The 23554-nt window shown below is 38.3% G+C and overlaps 1 long non-coding RNA gene across 2 annotated transcripts in view; it reads left to right on the top strand.

Annotated features, from left to right (window-relative positions):
• LOC110743975 overlaps positions 1-17381 on the top strand; it is a 70075-nt gene extending 52694 nt beyond the window's left edge. For both annotated transcript variants that reach the window (XR_002523881.2, XR_002523880.2), the window contains exon 4: positions 17188-17381. This is a non-coding gene — a long non-coding RNA (uncharacterized LOC110743975). The remainder of the gene's footprint in view (positions 1-17187) is intronic.
• The last annotated feature ends 6173 nt before the right edge of the window (positions 17382-23554 follow it).

The raw sequence follows: 23554 nt of genomic DNA, 5'->3' as shown, positions 1-23554 counted from the left end.
AAGATTCATAAGTTCTATTCTAGTTTCCTTTTTCAGTGTAAACAGACAGGAAATTAATGAAAGATATTTAAAGAAATACTGTTGCAAGTCTGCTGGTTTTATTATTAGATGTAAAAATTCTCACCAAAACTATTTTTTCTCCAAGCAAACAAACAAATAAATAAGCATCAATGAATAAATTGTACATGAGTCAGAAGTCCTCTCAAAAAAATTTTCCAAGCAGCACCTTTGCAGGGGTTACTTGTTTTGCATTTTCAGTTCATTCTCTCCCATTTAGTTACACAAATATGCTATTTTGGGATCACTATTTATCTGAGGGCAGATTCTAGCCTATCTTCATTTTCAGAACCCACATAACAATTAAATCATCTTGCTGAGAAAATTATTAGGCAAAAAGGAGAAATTCTGCTTTACCACATTAGACTTCACCAGATTAGGAGGAGTTTTGCACATTGGACATTTTTAAAGAATTATAAACTACTGGTTAAAACTTCCAGTGTGAGATATGCTTCCCTTTTAAAAGTTATACACAGTATAAAATAGTACAACTGGAAGGGGTTCTATCCCATAATTTTATAGATGCAGATATTGACAACAAGGGGTGGAAAGGGATTTTTCCTATACTACAGACAAGTTTGTGGCAAAAATGAGAATAAAACCTGGACATTCTTATTCCTAGACCAGTGATTTCATTCATAGAAATCTCTATAGAATAGATAAATCATTTTTTTCCTGCTGATCAAATGAGTTTATAAAAACATGAAAGCAGACTTGTAGGGATCTACTAAGCACTGACTGTGTTTGTAAATAACATAGTAGCAATACACTGAGCCAGAAGATACCAAGGTCTAAAGTAATTGTGGTGTTTGGAGGAAGCTCACCCACATTCAAGCTATGTATTGGACTGAGAAAATGTGCAACATGCATTACTATCACACAGCTAATCCTTACTCACCTTCTTCTCTAAAGTACAACTGCCATTTATAAGCTGGAGACATTGAAATACAGATCCAGCTTTCTGTCCTTTGGCCTAACATCATAAATCCAACTGCCTATGGGGCATTCACTCTCGGGCACCTTAAATGTAAGTGAAATCACTTTGCTACATTTAAGGTGCCTGAGAGTGAATGTCCCACAGACAGTTGGATTTATGTTATCTTAACCTTCAATCCTGTCCCCACCCTGAATTCCTGTCTTAGGAATGCCCTCAACATCCCTTCATCTTCCCAACCTGGAAATCTGGGCATTGCCTTGGACACTTTTCTCTCTTTATCAACCCTCACATCCAACACATCACCACATCGTAGAGCTGTTACTTCCTTGGTAGCTTTGGCATCCATGACCTTATCTCCATCTTCCCTACAGAGCTTTAGTTCAAGCCCCCACCATTTCTGGTGCATTGCTCAGGCCACAGAAAGTAGATTTACTTGGTTATCAGAACGCTTTCAAATTCTACGTAAAGTATTACAGTAAAGGTGGAAAGAGGATAATTCTTTTCCTCCCCATTTTAAATGTTCATGGTGGGCACCTCTATAACAAAAACAAGTTAATAAGAGAAAAACATAACAAGTTTATTTCATGCAACTTTCTTAGAGAAGGTAATTTCAGAGAAAATCCCACCAAGTGACTCCAGGAAAGAGGATCAGGGAGGCAGGGAAAGGGTCAAAAGAGACCTTGGTTCTGAGGCTTATTTTTGAGACCTTTCCATTTTCAAAGCAATCAGCATGCCTCAGCACCTTATTTTGGGAAATCTTTTTCTGGGCCCCAATGGTCTTCACCATAGATCTTTGCTTAGGAACTGGCTGATGCTAAAGCATGTTGATGGGTTGAAGCTGCTAATTGAGTTTCCTCTTATTAACAATAACCACATATTCTCTTTCTTCTTTGTTTTGTTAAATATCATGGGAGATAAGGAAGAGTAATGTGGCAGGTGTAGAGTGGGCTTTGGGGACACTTAATTAAATAGGCTACAATAATTTTCATGAAACATGTGAAAAAACTAATCACTTAGGTGCAACATGTGTAGATAGATATAAATATAGATACACTGAGATGACACCATGTCTGTCTTCCTCTTTTTAAAGTGTTTATGTAGTTCTAAGAATGACATGAAGTTAGAAATGTACATAGATGTTAAGCAAATAAAGGTTCACAAAGGTTGATACAAATGAATTTGGGTTACAACCAATGGAAGTTCTAGAATACAGAAGTATGTGCGTGAATGCATGAATGTGTATGATTATCTCGTTTTCTCCCATTCATGATCAAATACAGTTTTAAGCCATTGATGCAAAAACATCAAGACTGCAGCTCACAGCACTGACTTTTGAAAAAGGGCACATTTACTTTCCGGAAGTTACAATGGAGAATAAGTTGTTTACTCTCTTAATTCTCTTTACTGTAATTTTCCTCCCAAGAGGACTGATTTCATCTCTTTTCTAAATTCCTTTGCCAGAAAATTCACACTTTCCTTTCAACTGAAGGAAGTTAAAGAGTCTAATTAATGACACCTGCAAAAAGCCAGGCAACCAAATAGATTACCTGAATTTCGTAACCCTGCCTTGTAAGAAAGCATTTGGAATTACAAAAGGGCATTTATGCTTCAATCAATAGATGTGCTTTCTGTACCTTTCCAACCCAATGCACTCTGCCAAATTATTCATATGATTCTTATTTAAAAGTGGAATCCTGAAAAAAAAATCAATCAGTTGTCTCTATTTAGATACTTAGTTACCATACATAGCCCAGAATTCCTCCCTTTCTTTTCATTCCTGTCTCCATTTCTAGAGTACTATAAACAGTTAACATATCTGAGAAAGCCTATAAAACTGACATAAGCTTATGTATAAGAAAGCACATCAGCAGACAGGGGACTATGCAGAAGCAAAATAGATCCAAAAATTCATAGGACTTTCAGAGTTAGATAAGAGCACAAAATCCAACTTCCTCATCTCATAGATTATAAAAACTAATTTTGTCCCAGACAGATAATTCAGACTTACGTTACACAGCCAGCAAATGGATAAACTGATATTAGTACCCAAGATTATTATTCTTTCATCCAGAAGTCACTGAGGACAGGAAGGGTGATAGGAGCTGCATCAAGGTGACCTGTTCTGATGTAGCATTACACTGTCTATTCCAAAGCCTATATAATCAAATTACCACTTCTAAGCTTAAGCATGTTGGATCTGATAAGAAACTATGCAGGTCTAGAAAAATGTAAAAGCATATCAGGTGACAATTATTTGAAGGGAATTGGGAAGGCTTTTATCCCAAACTTCTCCATTATTAGTCTATGTCATCATTTCCACTTCTCACTTAAGGAATTCCAACATCTGGGAGAATGAGCACATCAAGTAGGGTGCATATGGCCACATACCTATATCAGATAAATGGGGCAATCACTGCCTGTCTTGCGACCACTCTCTTTTCTCTCTATTCCTCTCTCCCTCCTTCCATCTTTCATTTCTTTTCTTTTCTTTTCTTCCACCTTTCCTTCCTAATGTGTTAGTTATCTACCATGTACCAGCTATTAATAATAGGCACTGCAAATAGAAGCATTAGAAACTCAAAGTTTTGTCCATGAGTAGCTCAAAGTCCAGTGGGAATGACAAATAAATAATAACATGCTTCGTTATTACAGTGTGAGAAGCGCTAATGTGCAGCTCCTTGCACAATCTTATGGGAACCCAGAGGAGGGAAAACCCAAAATTGGAGTTGGATTGGAAGGTGGAGAGAGGGTAGAAATGGTCAGGAAAGTCTTCAAAGATTTCAAGAGAAGGGGTCATGTTCATATTGTCTTATAGGAAAATGTGTGTGTGTGTGTGTGTGTGTGTGTTGTGTGAGAGAGAGAAATTGGAGTATTGACGAGGGACAGAGTGGCACAAAGGTATATGAAATAATATGATAGATTTAGAGAATTAGAAGTGATAGAGATAAGTGAATCATAGGTAGCTAAGGAGGTGGTAGAAGATGAGATTCAAAGGAAAGGATTTGCACACCTCCCAAGAAGTTTAAAATGTATCTTCTAATTAATGGGGGGCCATTGGCAGAAATAAGAACCACATAATGATAACTATAATAATTATAAGCACGTTGAGTACTTACTATGTTGTAAGCACTGTTCTTATTATCTTATAAGTATTACATAATTTAATCCACATAACATCTGTATGAGACAGATGTTAATAGTATTTAAATGTTACAGATAAAGAAACTGAGGCAGTTTATAACTGTGGCTTAGAAACTTAACCAAGGTCACCAGGTTTAATTAAGAGTTACAGCTAAGATTCATTCAATTCTAGGCAGTCTAGCCTAGGAAACTCTTATACTTAAATACCATATAACAATGGTGGTCCTACAGGGCAAACTATGGCCAGTAGGCCAAATCCAGCCCACTACCTGCTTTTGTATGGCCCTTAAGTTGAGAATGGTATTGACATTTTTAAGTGATTGAAAACAATCAAAAGAAAAAGAATATTTTGTGAAAGATGAAAATTATTTTGATTTCAAGTTTCAGTGTTCACAAATATAGTTTTATTGGAAGGTGGCCATATCTATTCAGTTATGTATTATCTATAGGAATCTTTCTGCTGCACAAGGCATACAAAGACTAAAGTATTTCCCATATAACCCTTTATACAAAAATACTGCAGAGCCCTGGTACAGTGGAGAGAATGCTGGAAGAAAATGTGCATGCAGACAGGTTTGGAGGTAGGAAAATAGGAGATACTCCTCATTCAAGAAGGCTTAGTTCAGAGCATAGGACATCATCTATAATTAGCGGGGCCACCGTAGTTCGGGACCTTGGGAGGCAATTGAAGCAATCAGTTTCCATCACTTAGCCCACTTCCTAATATGTAATAAGACTTGAATAAATAGTGATGAATGAATCAGTGAATGAATTAATGGCTCTAGATTGCAGCCAGTCCTGAGTGGGAGATAAGGCTATTCTCTACTGACATATTTAAGATCCCAGCCTGAAAGACTACTACCTCCTATAACTCTAAGCTATAGAATGGCATCCCTGTATAAGTCTCCCCGCTTCATGGGGCTATGTAAAAGACACCAAATAATTTCAGAGCTAGAAAGAAAGAGAATTTTCGGGCTAAAAAAAAGAAAAGAAAGTTCAACCTTATCAATGTACAGACTGCAATCTAAAAAATTTAGAGATGGACCCAATGACTTAGATGGTAGAGGATCTGAGACCCTTTCACCCTGTGCTTTTCCTGCTACACTGTCAGGAGGCCAGGTGAAGTTTACATGTCTATCTCTTACAACTTCTTGAAGGGCTGTGGTATGCATTAATCCTTTGAATAAAGGTTCTGGGGAGGACAGTAATCATTTCTGTAGCTTAATCCTTCAAACCACAATTCTACTCTTTCCTCCTACACACCTATACTACCTTGGAGGGATAGAAGGAGAAGCTCTTCCATTTAAGCATTCATTTTATAAGAGTTGCTAAAGAGCGTTCTAAGAATTAGAGATTCAAGTAACAAACCCTGCCAGTTGCCTAGGACTTTCCTAGTTTTAAAACTGTAAGTCCTACATCCCAGTAACTCCTTCAGTTCCAGGCGAATCAAGATGCTTGGCCACCCTACTGGAAATGGGAGAGTCTCTCTGAGCTTATAGACTTTACAGTCTAGCAGGAGGAACATGCTGAACATATAATTGCAAAAAAAAATTTTTAAATTTAGCTACAGTTATTTGATTTTATTTATAATTGTATATTTTATTTTATATTTATAATATTTAATTTAGTTACAAATCCTACAAATAAATATAATCTCATAGGTGAGAGAATGCTTCTTCAAAGAATGTTTAGACTGAGACCTTAAGCATAAGTAGATGCTAACCAAACAAGGAGGAATAGCAGGAGAAAAGTACAGAGAGCATCAAAGGAGAGTGGGGCTCCATGCATTTGAGAAACAGTCGGGAGCCAGAAGATGCCTGGTATTGAGGGTCACGTTAGGGACTTTTAATTTTATGCAAAGAGCAAAGGGAAGTCACTGAAAAATTCTAAAGAGGGCTGAGATGTAATCAGAATTGTTTTTAAATGTTACTCTGGCTACTGTGTGGAGCATGAATTGGAGGTTGGTGTAGACCAAGCTATTGCCATGATCAAGGTGGTTTGATCCAGACAGAAAAAGGCAGAGGTAGAAAGATGAGACTTGAGAGATGTAGGGAGATTGAGCTGATGGGACTTTATTGGTTGATGGAATACCAAGAGTGAATGCAGGATGGGAGGCCATGTACTGAGATTACTGGATTACTGAACACTGGAGGGTTGAAACACAGCTCAATTTTGGCAGTAATCCATTTGAGATATCCAGTGAGAGAAGTCAAGCAGGCAGTTAAGTGTGTGTGCTTAGAATGCAGATGAAAGCATGGAGGTGGAGCTATAAATTTGGGGGTTGTCAAATTTCAGTACCTCTTCAGATACCATCAAAAGAGGTATATGAAGCCATGATAATGGATAACAGTACTTGGAAAGACTATGAAGAATGATACAAGAAGAGGGCTTGAATTGAGGTTTGTTTCTGATCCCCCACCCACTACCCCCAGGTAGTGGGAAGAGGTGAAGGTAACTGCAAGAGGGTAATTGAATAGATATACTGTGGGATCTGAGCCAGCTAAGTAAGAGATGAAAGACCAAAGAGGATTCATGAATAAAGAAAAAGGAAGGAAGTGGGGAAGAGGGAACGATAAAGGCATTAGTGAACCCAGTGATGTGAAAGAACAATTGCAGTAATAAATAGTGGAATGAGTGAGCTAACTAGAAGGTTAGAAGGAGTGTGAATTTTAATTAGTGGTTTCAGAGGCTGTACCATTTCACCTTGATGACATTGGTGTGGCCTTGGGAGGGGACAGCTGTGGCAAAAGTGAAATAGGTAAATATCCACATAAGACTTAAAATCTCCAAGGACAATGGCTAACATTGGTGTGGAGAATAATTATTTCTCAGGCAAGGGAAGTCTTCCATAAAGGAAGGGAATGGGACTGGGAAGTCAGTGGATGACTGAAATGAAGAGGGGAGAGGGTGGTTTGGCTCAGTTGGCGTCTCAAAGCAGATGTGGTATTTTTCTTTGTAAAACAGCAGGGGTGGGGGAGTGGAGAATCTGCAGCAATGAAGAGCAATGACCTAAGAGTGGGGGGGGAGCAAAGAAGACACTGACCCACTTCTTATCCCTGAGTTTCAGGGAAGGTAAAAGAAGAAATGCTTCCACTTGACAGTGTTGTGGGAAGTGCAGATTCCTCTGAGAAGCCAGGTTTCAGGTAAGGCAGGGAGGCTGAGTAAGTTGAATATGTCAGGTAAGCAAGAAGTAGGGGTTTTGGGTCAAGCAATCTGGAGATGACAGGTTGTTTCAACAAGGGAGCTTTTTCTTGAATAGTGACTGGGGAAACCAGGAATGGGTGAAAGGTTGATTGATTCCCTCTTGGGGAAGGAGAAGTGTTTGGGCTTGGTAGCAATGTGGTGTGGGGCCAGGTGTCGCTTTCTAGAAGTCTTCTCTTCTAAGTAGTTGTAATGAGCATGACAGGTGTGGCTGGGGAAGCACTAACAGGGCTCCTGAATGGGGCGAGCAGGCTAGTCAAAATCCCAGGGCCCAGGAGAGGGCATCTCTGGAGCCACACTTCCAGGTGGTGATTGGCTTCCAGCATCCCTTTGGCCTTCTCATGATAAGTGGTGAGCAGACTTCTAAATGAAAGGGCCTGCGAAACTCGAACTATCCTACTGTTCTCTTATATTTGTGCCTTTGTAGTTATTGGTCTAAATAATAAAACAATAAGTAAATGACCCATTTATTTCAGAATCCTCTACTTCCAAAGAGTAGAAGGAAAAATTCCTTTGAAGCTTATGTTGTCTTCTCTGATTTTCATGGAGCTAATCTGGGCCCTTCAACATCTCTAGTTTTCAGTTAGTCCTCAAATTAACTCTTCGTGGTAGTGCTCTTAATTAAGCCTACTTTGATCTGTGTTTATCTATCTTTAGCCTAACATTCAAGAGCTGCTTTGTTTTCATGGTCATGGCTCTACAAATTCTGCTTTGCCAGATGATAACTATCATTGCGTATTTATCTAGCTTTGTGTTATCCATCCGTTTTCTTCAATATCACCCTTGATATTGAGAAATGCTTGTTTCCCTCTCTGAGTTTCTCAGATCAGAGATGATAAAAGCTGGCCCAGTGATTTATCTGCCACTTGATTGTGTCTGTGTAACCTCTAACAACCCCACCGTTATGTGAAAGTTCACTGTTACAGGGCTTCCCAATACAGGACCTGAGGAAAAAAACAAACGAACGCTAACTTGCCAAGAGTCAAAGATTGTTTTTGATATATCCACAAGCGATTTCCTTCCCCTTGTAAAATGGCCAGTTCATAGATTGCTCGTGTTAAATGATAGTTATGGGATCTAAAAACCTTGAGAGTATGTCTGATTTTAGCCATGAACATAAAAGTTAGAATTAAGAAAGAAAAGTCTATGAATCTGAACGTTCCTATGCTCTGGAGCCACAATCTGCATATTGTGTTTACCCCTGAGGGTGAAATGGCTCAGTCTGATCAGCCAGCTCCACAAGGATGTCAAAGCCCAGATCCCTCTGGGTTTTAATTTATGTAACATTCTCTCCTTGGCCTCATCACAGATAGGATAGAGGACTGCAGCCCTTATCTGGAAACCACAACGAGTGATTTTTGCCCCAGTTGCTTCTTCCATTTACTTTAAGGTCTTCAAAGAAACTAGACAGGCTTCTATGTGGCATTACCTCTGGCTAGGCTAAGCTGCCTCATTCCTTGCTTCTGGTACAATCCAATGAAAGGGAAGACTGGGGCAGAGTTTTCTAGGTGAATAATGAAACTCTTATTCCTTGTTCTGGATTGAGTCTGGATTTGTTTGATTATAAGTTTTATTGGTTTGCTTAATGTTTTAAAAATATATATTTGTTTGTATAGTCATTAAACCTCAGGCCCCATGCTCTACTTAATGTTTTTTAAAGTAAACAACAAATGCAACCAGTCCTGTGTATGCTCTTTGAAAGATCAAGCCTGGACCACAGACCAAGACTCATGAAACTCACTGTGATCCTTGCTCCATTCTGCCAAAACATCCCGCTCCTCTAAAACAGTCCTGCATGCTTCTTTTAGAGAAGCTGACACTGCAAACAAATATTTAGAACTAGCTTCCCAGAACTGTCTACAGAGCGACTTGATAAGTCACTCAAGAAAATGTGGCTCGTTTGTTACCTGAGTATCAATACCTCAATTTTATTAAAAACAATACAATACAATACAATACAGTACAATACAATACAATACAATACAATACAATACAATACAATACAATACAATCTTCCTGCTGTTATCGAGTTTGGTTCCCCACCATACTTATAATTAATTCTTGATGAATTTTGAGAGTTTCTCACATATCAAGTCTTTCCTCAAGGTAATGATTTGTCACTGTTGAAGATATTGGTGTATTGAAGAAAAAAATAATTGTGGGTCAGAAGCTGAAAGTTTGTGTTCTTACATCTTGGATGTTGACTTTGTGAACACAGTCACTGACTTCTTCCAGTCTCCATTGTTCAGTGGTCAAACATGGTTAGAAGTCATTCTTTCAAGTATATATTGAGCAGGATCCAGTTAGCAGTGAGCCCCCGGAATATGAATTGTGATAACCCCCTGATTAGTATAAGGACTGGATTAGACAATGTGATAATGTTTGTGCACTGGCTCCATGAATGTAAGGTGTTATATAATTAACACACTTCTGACCCCGAAAAAAAAATAAAAAGAAAGTTCTGAAAATGTTTTGATCGTTGGCGGAGTCACCAGAGTAAATATTTGTCTTACCAAGGTGCCTGGGACTCGCTGAGTATTTATCAAATGAATAAATTTACTGAGCACTGGGACTGAAGAAGAAAATCAATAGCTATACTTGGGATCTGTTGGAATATGTGAATAAATGATTAAGTAACGATACTCATTAAAATATGTATTACTGTATGTTAGGTGAGGTATCTGACATTATTTAACACCTGAACTTCATACTTTAAGAAAGCTTATACTTGAGCATTATACTGAGCATTGAGTGAGGCAGGTTGAATGGTACAGAAGAAATGTCTTAGTCCTATTTTTTGTTGCTATAGCCAAATACCACAGACTGGGTAATTATAAATAAAAGACATGAATGTGGCTCACAGTTCTGAAGGATGGAAAGTCCAAGAGCATGGCACCAGCATCTGGCAAGGGTCATCCCATGTGGAAGGGCAGAAGTGAGCATGCAAGACACAGAGAGCAAGAGGGGTGGACTTCCTTGCATAACAACCCACTCTTGCAATACCTAGCCAACTCCAGTACCAACTTGATCTATTCATGAGTCCTCTGCCCCCACAGACTCAATTACTTCCCAACACTGCTGCATTGGGGGTTAAGTTTTCAACACATGTATTTAGAGGACATATTCAAATGATAGATGGGATCTAAACTCAAAATAATGAAAGTCAGTGGGGCTGCAGCTAATACCACTATGGTTGTTAATAAAGCCCTTTATATTTCCCTGTGATTGCCCTGGTCTAGGGAAATAAGGGTAACATCTTGGGGTTACATGGTTATGTTTGTAGGTGTTGATGGTTGTTGTTTAAATCAGTAGACGTGTCTTGGCTAGCATTAAAGCCGGGTTATGGCCCTAGGGGGCATACCAGAAGGTAAAATGGAAAAGCCAGCTGGAATTGGGCTGCATATGGGTTGGGAATGAGAAAGTCAGCTCAGGATTTCAACTTGTCTATTGCTGATCCACAGGGAAGGTAAACTGTATAATGGAAACTTAATATATTAAAACATGTAGTTTTTTTGGAATGTTTCCCTTTTAGAATTGCTTTCATGATTTCATGTACAGCCTATTTAAAAGTACTTGGAATTTTTTAAAAATATATTTATTCATTAACATCGCACTTTTTTTCCCCAAAAAACAATTTAAAGTAGATTACTGTTCCACTTCTGAATTCTTAGGTCGATTTTTAAAAATTTTTAAATCTTGCTAGTTAATTTGTACTTTAAAACATTTAATGACCCCATCTGTATTTACATGTAGTTTTCTAGTAAAAGTTTAACTTTTAAGGATGCCCTTGAATGATAATATTGCCATTAAGGCCCCATAAAGTGCTTTTAATCTTTATCTTTAAAGTACTTTCCTGAAAAGTACATTTCCTGGCACATAATATATCCTACTTGATTTCGAGTCCCTTGCCTGGCAAAACATTGGTAGGGAAAACTGCATGAACTCAAGATGTTGAGTACTTTCAATTCTCTTTATGGTGAACTCAAAACTCAAGGCAATCATTTAATGTTCTCTCCCATATTTAAATTGATTTTCTCATTGGGCCAACTTGACAGGTCTTCATGTCTTAGGGCTCAATGCTGATGTGAATTACTAAAGATAAAACTAGTAGACTGATCAAGTGGAAAAGTAGATTATAGGCTGCAGAGACTTGTCAGTTCAGAACCCAGAGGGAGGGGAAGCTTGAGCCAGAAGGTAAAAAGACCTGGGTGGTTCCTGAAACAGAAAACAGCATCCGGCACTCTTGCTTTCTAGACACATGACAGCAGATAGAAAACAACAGTTTTTATTTCTTTTTAAAGAAGTATTTTTACTACCTAAGGGCTTATCAAAACAGTCCCCAAATAAAGCAGATAGAAATATAATAACTAGGTCATTCTAACAGCTACATTCGCAAATCCAAATTGGCTCCCTAGTTGTGAAATATGCATGTTTTTAAAATTACATGGGAAAGTAATTGGCCAGAATATGTCTTTAAGGTATTAATTTATTATTTCTTTTATGTAATGCCTTTATTTGGTTTGGGAGATTTTAATATTATTCATCCAAAGAGCATTTAAAAATGCTTCTAAAGCAAACATAACAGGATAGGAGTGTCATCTGTTCTGTGGTCCAGCACAGAAATCAGCCTTGAGCAGCTTGCCAGCCATTTCATCGAGAGTGGGGAGCAGTAAACTGAAACTCGCTGCATTCTGAGCTCGGCCATCATCCTACCAGTATCTCTAGTTTTAAAATATAATCACTGGCTTTGTAAACTATGAATCAGTGATCTGAATGGCTGGATATCTAATTTAGTAAAACTACTTTGGATTTTTTTAATTTTAAAAATGCAAAACTGCCTGAGAATGCTGAAGTCCCAGCAAGAGGAGGCCAGTGCTATTTTGGGCTGTCTCTGAAGAATATCACAGAGAAAGGAGGAAGGAAAATGGAGGTAGACACATCTGGGATACTATTTTCAGGCTCCTGGATTCCAGAAAAACTCTGAAAAGCTGGAAAGATACCAGAAGTGTGAAAGGAAATGATTTATGAGTGAAATCATGGCAGAGCTATAAGAATGACTGTTTAGGGTATATCTAAGAACTAAAAAACCAAGGAGAGCAAGAAAAGGCAGGAAAGAAATCCTGACCTGAATCAGTCCACTGGGGGGATTACACATCTTATAATAACCAGAGCTGTAATTAGACCTTGAGGCCTGTGGATCAGATATTCTGGAGACAAAACAGCAGTCCTCTGTCCTAGCTGCACACCAGCTTCCCCTGAGAAGCTTTTAAAAAAATACCTATGCCTGGATCTCATTCCCAAAGTGCTTGTATAAGAATGAATGCAAATACCTGTATAGATTACAAGAATACTTATAAATTACACAAGAACATTTTTGTAAACGAATATTCAGGTCAAAGATTCTTTTGAATGGCAGCATGATATAATGGAAATCTTAGTTAAATGGTTAAGTATGGAAACTTTTAAATTTTAATTTGAGAAACTGTAATTAATAGTAATGAAACAATTTATGGTGGATGTTTTAACAATTATGTAAACAAAACTATGGTAGCCTTTGTACTCTGTAGATCAGTTCTCATACTTTAATGTGCATAAGAATCATCTCATGAAACTTATTAAAATGCAGATTCTGATCTGGTAGGTTTGGTTGGAGTTTGGGATTCTACTTTCTTTAAAAATGTTTTTCTCTTAAATTTTTAAAAAGTTTTGACACACAATTGTACATATGTATGGGGTACAATGTGATATTTCCACACATGTATATATTCTGCAATGACCAAATTGGGATAATTAATATATCCATCGACTCAAAACATGGTATCATTTCTTTGTAGTAAGACCTTTCAAAATCCTTTCTTCTATTTTGAAATATTCAATACATTATTGTTACTATAGTAACCCTATTGTGCAATAGGACACCAGAATGTGGATAAACCTGGAAGATATAATGTTAAGTGAAATAAGCGAGACACAGAAAGACAATACAATATGTTCTCACTCAGCTGTGGAATCAAAAAAATTGATTTCATAGAACAGCGGTTGCCAGAGATTGGGGAGGGTGAGGGAGAGGGAGAGGGAAATAGGGAGAGACTGGTCAGCATGTACAAAGGTACAATTAGACAGGAAATTCTGCTTTCTTAAGAAACTCTCAGGTGAGACCAAAACTGCTGGTACAGGCAGGCACACACACAGAACAGTGAAGCTGCAGAATTTTAAAAGACCTTGTCCCCATATTCTCAGACCTGGAAAACTTCCAGAAAAAGAGTTCTACAGTTTGGTACATTCACTTCCAATCCAGGAAGGAGGGTTGAGAAAAGGAAGATTTTTTTTTAATGCATCATGAATGACTCAGCATTTACCTTAAAAATATAGAGATCATGAGGAAGGCACCTCTTAATCAAAGAAATTTCATTCCTACTATTACCAAAAACAGTCAATTCTTGCACTCTAAAATTAGGTCTTAACTTGAAGTAAAATGTTAAATGCTATAAATAAACTATGAGCACACACAAAAAACCAGCAATTTCTTTCATGCTAGAAAAATAACTTGGGGCTGATGGGTCTAGCTGGTTTTTGCTGCACATGTAGTACCTCGTCTGCAATCATTGCTAACAACAGGGGGCACGTATGTGGCAAAGAAGGTAAAGATTCCGTTGAGAGGCCAGGATTCCTGACAGAGGCCAGGAAGCAAAGGTACTTGGAGTTAATATCTTTTAAAACGTTTTTGATTTTATACTATCCTCAAGGATGTTGTGCATATTCTTTGGGAAATTTGTTGTTGATTTTTAAATTTTCTTGACACAAAGTGAATTAAGCAGACAGACTCTCACCTTCCCAGTAAGAGTTAGACTCTAAGCCAGTCACTTTAAAATTTATAATTCTTTGCCAACTTTAAGTTTAGTTATAGTTTTATTTTTTCAAGTTTGAATTTTTCAAGCCTTTAAAATATCTGTGAAATATCTGGTTGTTATGCTCTCAAATGCTCATCAATTTTTGGCCCAGGGAACAGACTGAGTTAAAACTCAAAATATTTCAAATCCATGGCTAATGTGCTCAGAAATAACATTAAGATGTTCTTAGAATCCAAAGGAAATAGAATAAGAGAATGAACAATGCAGAAGCAAAGAACGTTTGATAAACTGGTAGAAATTAAAGGGGGAGTAATGTTTTCTTCCTACTGGCTTTTTTTTTTTCCTAATTGTATTCCCAAGCAATCTGTTAAATCAAGTTTAGCCTAAAGTTGCCTGCTTACATATTTTAAGTTCAGCTTAAAGGTTTCTCTGTACATCGTGAACTATAACAAGTAGAGGTATAAACAGACTGTAGCCTACTCTTGTGCCAATCGCCAAGTTTTGGCCAATCAAATGTGGCCAACTGTTCAAACCATGTTTAAATAAGGCAAACACCCAGCTGTAACCAATCTAGCTGTTTCTGTACCTCACTTCCGTTTTCTGTATGTCCCTTTTCTTTTTCTGTCCATAAATCTTTCACCACGTGGCTGCACTGGAACCTCTGAGCCTACTCTGACTGGGGAGGCTGCCCCCATCTGCGAATCATTCTTTGCTCAATTAAACTCTGTTAAATTTAATTCAGCTGAAGTTTTCTTTTGACCCATTATAGCCTTTCATATTTCAAAGAGAGTTATTCAAAGGATATTAGAGACTGTCCTATACTTGAAGGTTGTGCTGTTTCCAAATTTTCCTTATTAATCAGGTTTAAAAATGTCTTACTTTTTCCACATTTCTGTCTCAATTACTTTAGTCTACAAATACCTTCCAAGAAGGTCTATATGTGTGCTAGCCAATATGGCAGCCACCAGACACACGTGGCTACTGAGCACTTGAAATTTGGTTTGCCAAAATCGAGGTGTGCTGTAAGTATAAAATACATACCTAATGTCTAAGACTTAGTATTAAAAAATGTAAATACCCCATTAATAATTATTATATTGCTTTTATGTTGAAACAATGTTTTAGATATATTGAGTTTAATAATATTAAAATTTCACTCACTTTTTTAAAAAAATAGCTGCTTTTAAAATCACTTGGTTTATATTCAATTTCTATCGAACAGTGCTATTTTATAGTGAATATTTAAATCACTCATTTTGTTTTGAAATAATATTCTATTTACTAAACATCTGTTATATCCTTAAGCTTATTAGTACTTTACCTGTATTAGCTTACTTAACTTAATTGGCTCCACTTTACAAATATTGAGCTTACAGAGGGCAGGTAACTTGCTCAGGTCACACCTCCAGTAAGTGTGAGGGATAGGTTCAAATCTACATCTGTCTGAATCTAAGGCCCATGCTGTCGGCCAGGGGGTTACTAAGGTGAGGCCAGTGAGGCATCTCTTTGGGCACAAAATTTAAGGGGTCCTAAACAACTCAGCAATTAAGATGTATAATATTTTGATAGAATATTTTTTAAAAATCAAATTAGCACAAAAAATTTCAGGATGAATAAAATACACATTTTAAAATAAAGCCAAAATTTGATCCTGCCCTTGCATGATGGGGCCTCGCTTGCCTCCCCTTAATCTTGGCCCTGGCCATGATTCTCCCTTGCAGCTCATTCTGTATGATTTTCCTTTCAAATATACCGTCAGCTCTTGGAGAGTGGGGTCTAGGCCTCACATTTCATGGCTGCTTCCAGTGGTGCCCAGACCTAGGGAAGTACTAAACACATGGAAGGTGCCGACAAATACACATGCAGCAAAAAGACTAAAAGGAAACATGCTAAAATGTGTAGAGAGGTTTTCTCTGTGTGGTAGGACCAGAGGAATTTTCACTTCACTTCACTTCACTTCACTTCACGTCATAATATATATGAAGTGAATTAAAAACAAATGTGCAATTAAAAACAAAGTTTTACCAAATAAGTTCTGAATGCCATTCAAAACCATAGAGTAAGTAAGCACAACTCCTTGAGAAAGGTAATTAAAATAACAATCTTACACAGGAAATTAAAAGCCCTTCATAGCCAAACTCAACACATCAAGTATACTGTTGGGAAATCCAAACCTACCTATCTAATTCTCATTGTTCATTATGTGACTCATAGGGTGGACCTTTTAAAACAGGCCCTTTCCGAATACCTATTGTACGATATGGGCCTGTAATAAAGGCTAAAGGAAACTGATTATTCCTTATAAGAAGTTCTCAATCAGGAGGGCCAAACAGAATCTTCTGTGGAACTTTGAAATTCTCCCTCTCCTCCCCAAATACGCACAATCTTCTATATTTTTCTATCCCCCTTTCCAGCTAAGTTGCTTGCAAAAATAATCCCTGACTCCACTGCCCTTCCCTCCTTTCCTTGTTCAATTCCCTCCCGTCCGACACCCACCCTTCTCTCTACACCGAAACTTCTTTTGTCATGGTTCACATTGACCTTATTGTGCTTCAATCTAACAGTTTACAGCCTGCATCTTTCCTAACTCCTAAGCTGCTTTGCACAGTTGACCATGGCTTCCTTTAGATACTCTTCTCTTGGCTTCCTTGATTCCATATTCTCCTGATTTTCCTTCATATTCTTGGATACTCTTTCTGAGTCCCCTTTAAAGGAGGTTTCTTAATGGAAGAATCCTTGTTTCCCAGCCCTCCATAACATCTCCTCAATGGTCAGCATGTAAATAACCATTCAGTTTTTAGAAACTTTAACTCCTACAATGGGTTTAGTATTGCATCCCCAGGATTCATCCCCTCCCCTAAATTCAAATCAGTTAGTCAACAGTGGCACCAATTTGGTGGTCAAATAGCCATCATCAATTATTCTGCTAAAATTATCTGGTTTCTTTGCTGCTCTTCCAATTAACCCTTGTCTATTTCATTTTTACCATTGTATCCTCAGCATCTGGAGGAGGACCTGGCACATATCAGTATGCATCGGTATGATTTTGGCAGCAAGTAATGGAAACTCCAACTCAAAATGATCTAAGCAAAATACAAATGTTATCTGTCCTATAACTGGAGGTCCAGCATCGAGTACACCAGTGATTTCCTGATGCCAGCAAGAGCTAAGATTCTTCTAGCCCCACCACTTAACTATCTTCTACGTCATCTTTATCCTAAGGTTGATGCCATTCATGACACAACAGGGATACCAGTTAGAGACACAGGAAACAACGTGTTTCCTTGTTGAGAGAATTCCTGTCCTTTTATATCTCTGTACCTCTAGTTAACACTAGATAAGCAACAACAGTAACTGAGCTAGTTATTTTATTTTTAGGGGGTGGAATGGAGGAACACCCATTTGGAGCATTTTACCCAGAAGTGAAAAACTCCTCGTATAGATAATATATAAAGCCAATCAGATTTCACGTATATAATATGAATACAGAGACAATACTTACCATGTGTAAGCAAAATATCTTTGAGATTTCCTCAGGTATGAATCTCTTTCCACTCCTTAAAGTCAAGCCCTTTCAGGAACAAGTTTACAACTTCTGCTGTAAGAAAGGTGCTTTATCTTGAAAATTTCATTTGGCTTTTCCAATCCCCAATTCCTGGGACTAACCACCCCAGAATTTCTGAGGAATAAAGATTTTTTTCTGTGTAGTTCTTTAAGTCTTGCCCTCAAACTCAGAGGAAAAAAAAAACTATATATATATATTTATATATATATGTATGTATACACACACACACAGACACACACATACACACACACATACACACACACATATAACTTCAGAAGCACCCTGAAACTCTATTTTTTGAATGGATGGCCCTTCTAAACAACTTCAATCTCTTCTGACTGATTCAAATTGCCCAAACTTCAAACACTGACTTAAAAGCCATTAAAGGCAAGCTAGTTTCCCTTTCTCTGTGGTGTAATCCTCTTCATATTTCCTAGCTTGGCTGTCATCCTTCCTCTTGCTCTGTTTCAAATCTGGGTTTCCTTTCCCTTGGCTTATATGCTATTTTTAGCCCAATGCCTGTCCTTTGGATTTGTCAGCCACATTTATCCCGGATTAAACTCTCAGCACTGTCTCAAAGCTTTGCTTGAATGCTGCCCTGGCTGGCTCTGCTCTGAACTGTTCTGGGCTGTCAGGTTCCAGGATACTAAATTCCTCCAGTTGTCCTGAGTATGTATGCTTTCTGCATTTCCTCGTGCTCACTTTCCTTATTTTCTGTTTAATTTTTTTCTTGTAATCCATAATTATCAGTACTAGGCAGTCTAAACACTAATTTCCCCTGTATCATTCATTACAGAATAGCTTACACAAGAAGGCATTTGCATTTACATGAGACAACTTTGGCTCTCCCTGTCCAGGGGCATGGGTTCAGCTCAGGTTGGAAGAGCTGGCTCACTTCAATAGGGCTGGCCCCATTTGCTTTACTTGAGTTAAATGAGTGTGTCTAATTGAAGATCTGGCTCACTCCGTAGACATCAATATCTGAGCCAATAATCAGTGGGATCTAACTAATTCAGGCTTGCTTCATTTATAACATCTGAAAGGACTCTTTACATACAAATCTGGGAAAACAGTAACATGAGTTATTAAGGGAAAAGCAACACAATAATTTAGATCAGGGTGGCCAAACTTTTTCTTTGAAGAGTCAAATAGTACATAAGTCCTCACTTTACCGTTGTTGATAGATAGGTTCTTGGAAACCGCAACTTTAAGTGAAACGACATATAATGAAACCAATCTTACCATAGGCTAATTCATCTAAACAAGAGTTAAATTCCTCCTGCATATTTCTGGTCACAAAAACACTACCAAACTTCTAAATAAAAACTCAAAATACTTCTAATATTAAACATTGAAATAAACATAAGCTATACATACATTTAAGATTAATTAAAACAAATGAGTTAATTATTTACCCAATTTTTGGTGAATCATTGAGTGATGGCAGTTGTAGTAGTCATGGGTTAAATCGAAGAATAAATATTTGCAAAGCAAAAATTGTAAGGAGTACCTCCTCCCACCACACAACTCACAAACAAACAAAAACCAACACAGCAGGCTCTCTGAGTGCTTTCATACTGCATCTTTTATTGTTGTGCATTTGTATGATTACCATACAGTTTATGACATTTTTACTCTGTAGTAATTTGTATTAATTAATTTATTTATTCATTTTCCAAACGGCTTATTCGGGGTCAGGGTGGCCGGAGCCTATCCCAGCAGCTCAGCAAGCAAGGCAGAAACCCACCCTGGACAGGATGCTATCCCATGGCAGGGGCACTCACACACACACACACACACACACACTCACGCCTACTGGGATAATTTAGACACCTGTCTCACATTCACATCTTCGGGTTGTGGGAGGAAACCAGAGTGCCCAGAGAAAACCCATGAAGACAATGGTAGAACATGCAAACTCCCATTGTCTACACCTGGCTGGGAATCGATTCTTTTCTCATCAACAAACATGACATTAAATGAAATGATGTTATTTGAAAACCTCCTGTAAATAATTTTGGTTTTGTGACTCTACAGTATCTGTGGCAACTACTCAACTCTGCCTCTGTAGTACGAAAGCAGCCATCATGGGTATGGCTGTGCTCCAGTAAAATTTTATTTACAAAACCGTATGGTGGGCCAGATTCTGCCCTCAGGAGTAGTTGTCAGCCTCTGATGTAGATGACCAATATGCAGGTCACCAAAATTCTTAAGTGTTCCCCTAGGTGGTATATGATGTGTACCAGGAGGATAAGAAGGCCTGAGTCCTGTTTGCTGGAAGATCTCTTTATCTGATTGCAAATAATATAAAATAGTTTTATATTAAGACAAACTCAGATATTTTATGGAATGGAATACATGATGGCTAATTTTTGGTGTAAACTTGACTAGGTTAAGGAATATCTAGAGAGCTGGACAAGCATCACTTCTGGGTGTGTCTGTGAGGGTGTTTCCAGAGGAGATTGGCATGACTCAGTGAACCGTGTGGGGCAGATTTGCCCTCAATGTCAGCAGGCACCATCCAATCAGCTGGGAGCCTGGATAGAACAGAAGATAGAGAAAATGTGAGTCTCTCTCTCTCCCCCCTCCCTCCCCACCCCCCGCCCTCCTGGAGCTGGAGTGTTCTTCTCCTGCCCTTAGACATAGGCATTCCAAGCTCTCTGGCCTTTTGACTCTAAGACATGCCAGCCGCCCCCGGGGTTCTCAGGCCATTGGCCTTGGACTGAAAATTACATCATCTGCTTCCCTGGTTCTGAGGCTTTTGAACTTGGACTGAGCCATCCTACCAGTATCCCAGGATCTCCAGTTTGCAGCTGGCCTGCCATGGGAATTCTCAGCCTCCATAATCCCATCAGCCAATTCTCTTAATAAATCCTCTCTCAAATAGCTATATCTACATATCTACCTCATTGATTCTGTCTCTCTGGGGAACTCTAAATAATATAAAATACAACATTTATAGGCCTTTAAGAGTGAAAATGTGCAGCTTTAAAGGGCTGTGACTTTGTTAAGACAGGCTCTTGGGAATACATTTTTAGCTCTCCTCTGCTATTATGGGCATTTTGGTAGAAAAGTTTGAGAGCCACTGACTTAGAGATACTTATGTAACTAATTACTACATGGGAACACCAATGTGATCTCATTTAATCACAGCCCCTTCATTTCTCCGGAGATGTCAGAAACACAGCTAGTGCTTTCCCATTGCATTGTTTTGAGGTTAATATGCTCAGTACTCTTCTGATATTTCATACGGGTCTCTGCCTACTAGTCACTGGGACTCTCATGTCGTTTCCCAGAAGAAGCCAATTATTTCAGCAGAGAGTCCTGAGGTTTTATGCTATTGCTTTGCAGAAGTTGCTGCAATGGTTACATCTTTTCTGGCTCACCTCAAATTTGAACATCGTAATTTCAGAGCCTCCTGCTTATCTTGTGCCCCAGTTTCAGCCATTTATTAAGCCTGCCTTGTCTTTTTGATCATCTACTTCTCTCAGGCAGGTCTTCGGAGGTCTTGTTACTCAGACACAGATGAGCAGCATGAGCATCACCTAGGAACTTGTTAGAAATGCAGGATCCCAGACCCCATCCCAGACCTACTGGGTTAGAATTTGTATTTAAACAAAATCTGCAGTGATTTATGTATACACTGAAGTATGTGAAGGCACCCTTTTCATGGCCACAATGATCTCATTGGTCGCTTGTTTTGTTTCTGATTACATGGAAACACCATTCAGTTTTCACATGCTATGACTGTTAATTTTATGTGTCAACATGGCTGGGATATGGGGCCCACTAGTATGGTCAGACACTGGTCTAGCTTTGCTGTGAATGTATTTTATAAATGTGACTAACATTTACAACTAGTTGAATTTAAGTTGTCAGAATTGTTAGAATCAAAATGGAGTCACTTGCGTGAAAAAAAAATAGAGCTAAAGAAGGTCATGAAAGGAGAGTTCTTATGCATAAATGACTTATAATAAGAATGATCACATATGACTCTGCAAAAACCACAACCTTGCACAAAGGCCATTGCAATTTTGCACAAAAAAAACTTCTGCAAGACATATGCCCAGCAACTGCCTATCCAACCTTGTTATTGATCCTTGTAGCAAAGATAATTATCTTACAATAATTATGTAATCTTCCTCATTTTTCTTTTAAAAACCTTTGTCTTCCTTTACCTCCCTGAATACTCACACAGTTTACTATGGCACACATACAGTGTGTGTCCTATTTCTGAATAGTTACAGTGTTCTATTCCTGAATAAATGTTTCCTTTCAAAGAGCATCTCTCTGTTTGTTATTTAGGTTGACATAAATGTGTCCAGAAGCAGGACCTGAAGCAAAAGAATTTTAGAAGGAATCTGTAATTCTTGGAACTGGTGTGCAGTTTTCACTTGAATTCTCTGAGCTCATCACTTGCATGCCTTGTCTTTTCTGACCTGGTGAATCTTCTCTTAGGCTGAGTCTCTTTTTGATAGAGGCTTTTTGACTTTATTCAGGATTTGGTTTGGTTTTAAGGCAGGCCTCAATAAAGGAACTTGCATCCCTCTTAAAACTATGGAAGTTTTGGGCGTTTGTTTGTTTTACAAACACTTTAAAAGATTACTCTAGTTTTTATAGAATTTGCATTGTTTCTTGGGCATGACTTTTCTGGTGAATTCACATTGGTTCTGGATACCTAGTTTAATGTTTCGTTTGGTCTGCATACATGGGTTGAAGTTTTTGTGAACACTCTGATTTAGGTTTAGTTACACATGCCTATAAGTAACTTGGCTCTTCTTTGCCCTAGCTTATTTCTGAAAAGCTTCTGTGAGCAAAAATAAGCATCCTAAATGGTGGACACAGAATGACTAATTTAGAAAGCCAATACCTGAAACACTAGTCGAAATTCCTGACATTCTCTGGCAGGATTTATAGGATTTTCTTTGCTCTTGAGAGATTAATAAGAAAGAAAGTGAGATTCTCAAACATTAAGGCATGCCAGGTTTTCTGAGACTCCAGCTGGCTACATATGATGGTCTGTTCTCATGCACATTTTTAAACTAATGAGCAAACTTCCTTTATGTCAAGGAAAATTCAGAGCTCAATGGTCATTATTCAAACTCTCCAAGCTTGTTAAAAATCTACAACCAATCATAGAGTTAACATGTAGAGCTTTCTAAGTTCTCAATTTCTCAATTTTTTCTTCTGGCTATTTTGAATCTGCTAATTTTCAACTAGTGTTGAGATAAACTCACTGCTTATGGCATACCAGACAAGATGTTAAAAAAAAAAGTCTCAAAGATTTTTTTAAATTAATGGCTTTACAAATTACAACAGCTCCATGGCAACCAACAACCTACACATCTTTTGGGAATTAGGTTTGTTTTACTTAACAGTTGCTTGGAGTAATAGAATAGTTAAATGAATATTTATATTCTAAAAGAAAGGAGGCTGGATGTGGTGGCTCATACCTACAATCCCAGCACTTTGGGAGGCCAAGGTGGGCAGATCACGAGGTCAGGAGTTTGAGACCAGCCTGGCCAAAGAGATCAGACTGGCCAACATGGTGAAACCTCATCTCTACTAAAAATTAAAAAATTAGCCAGGTGTAGTGGCAGGTGCCTGTAATCCCAGCAACTCGGGAGGCTGGGGCAGGACAATTGCTTGAACCCGGAAGGTGGAAGTTGCAGTGAACTGAGATTGCTTCATTGCACTCCAGCCTGGGTGACAGAGTGAGACTTTGACTCAAAAGGAAGAAAGCTGGCAAGGAGGGAGGAAGAGAGGGAGGGAGGGAGGGAGGGAGGGAAGGAAGGAAGGAAG

Source organism: Papio anubis, chromosome 8 (assembly GCF_008728515.1).
Source record: "Papio anubis isolate 15944 chromosome 8, Panubis1.0, whole genome shotgun sequence".
Taxonomy (NCBI): domain Eukaryota; kingdom Metazoa; phylum Chordata; class Mammalia; order Primates; family Cercopithecidae; genus Papio; species Papio anubis.
Note: the sequence above shows the minus strand (reverse complement) of the source record. Positions and strands in the feature narration are given on the sequence as shown.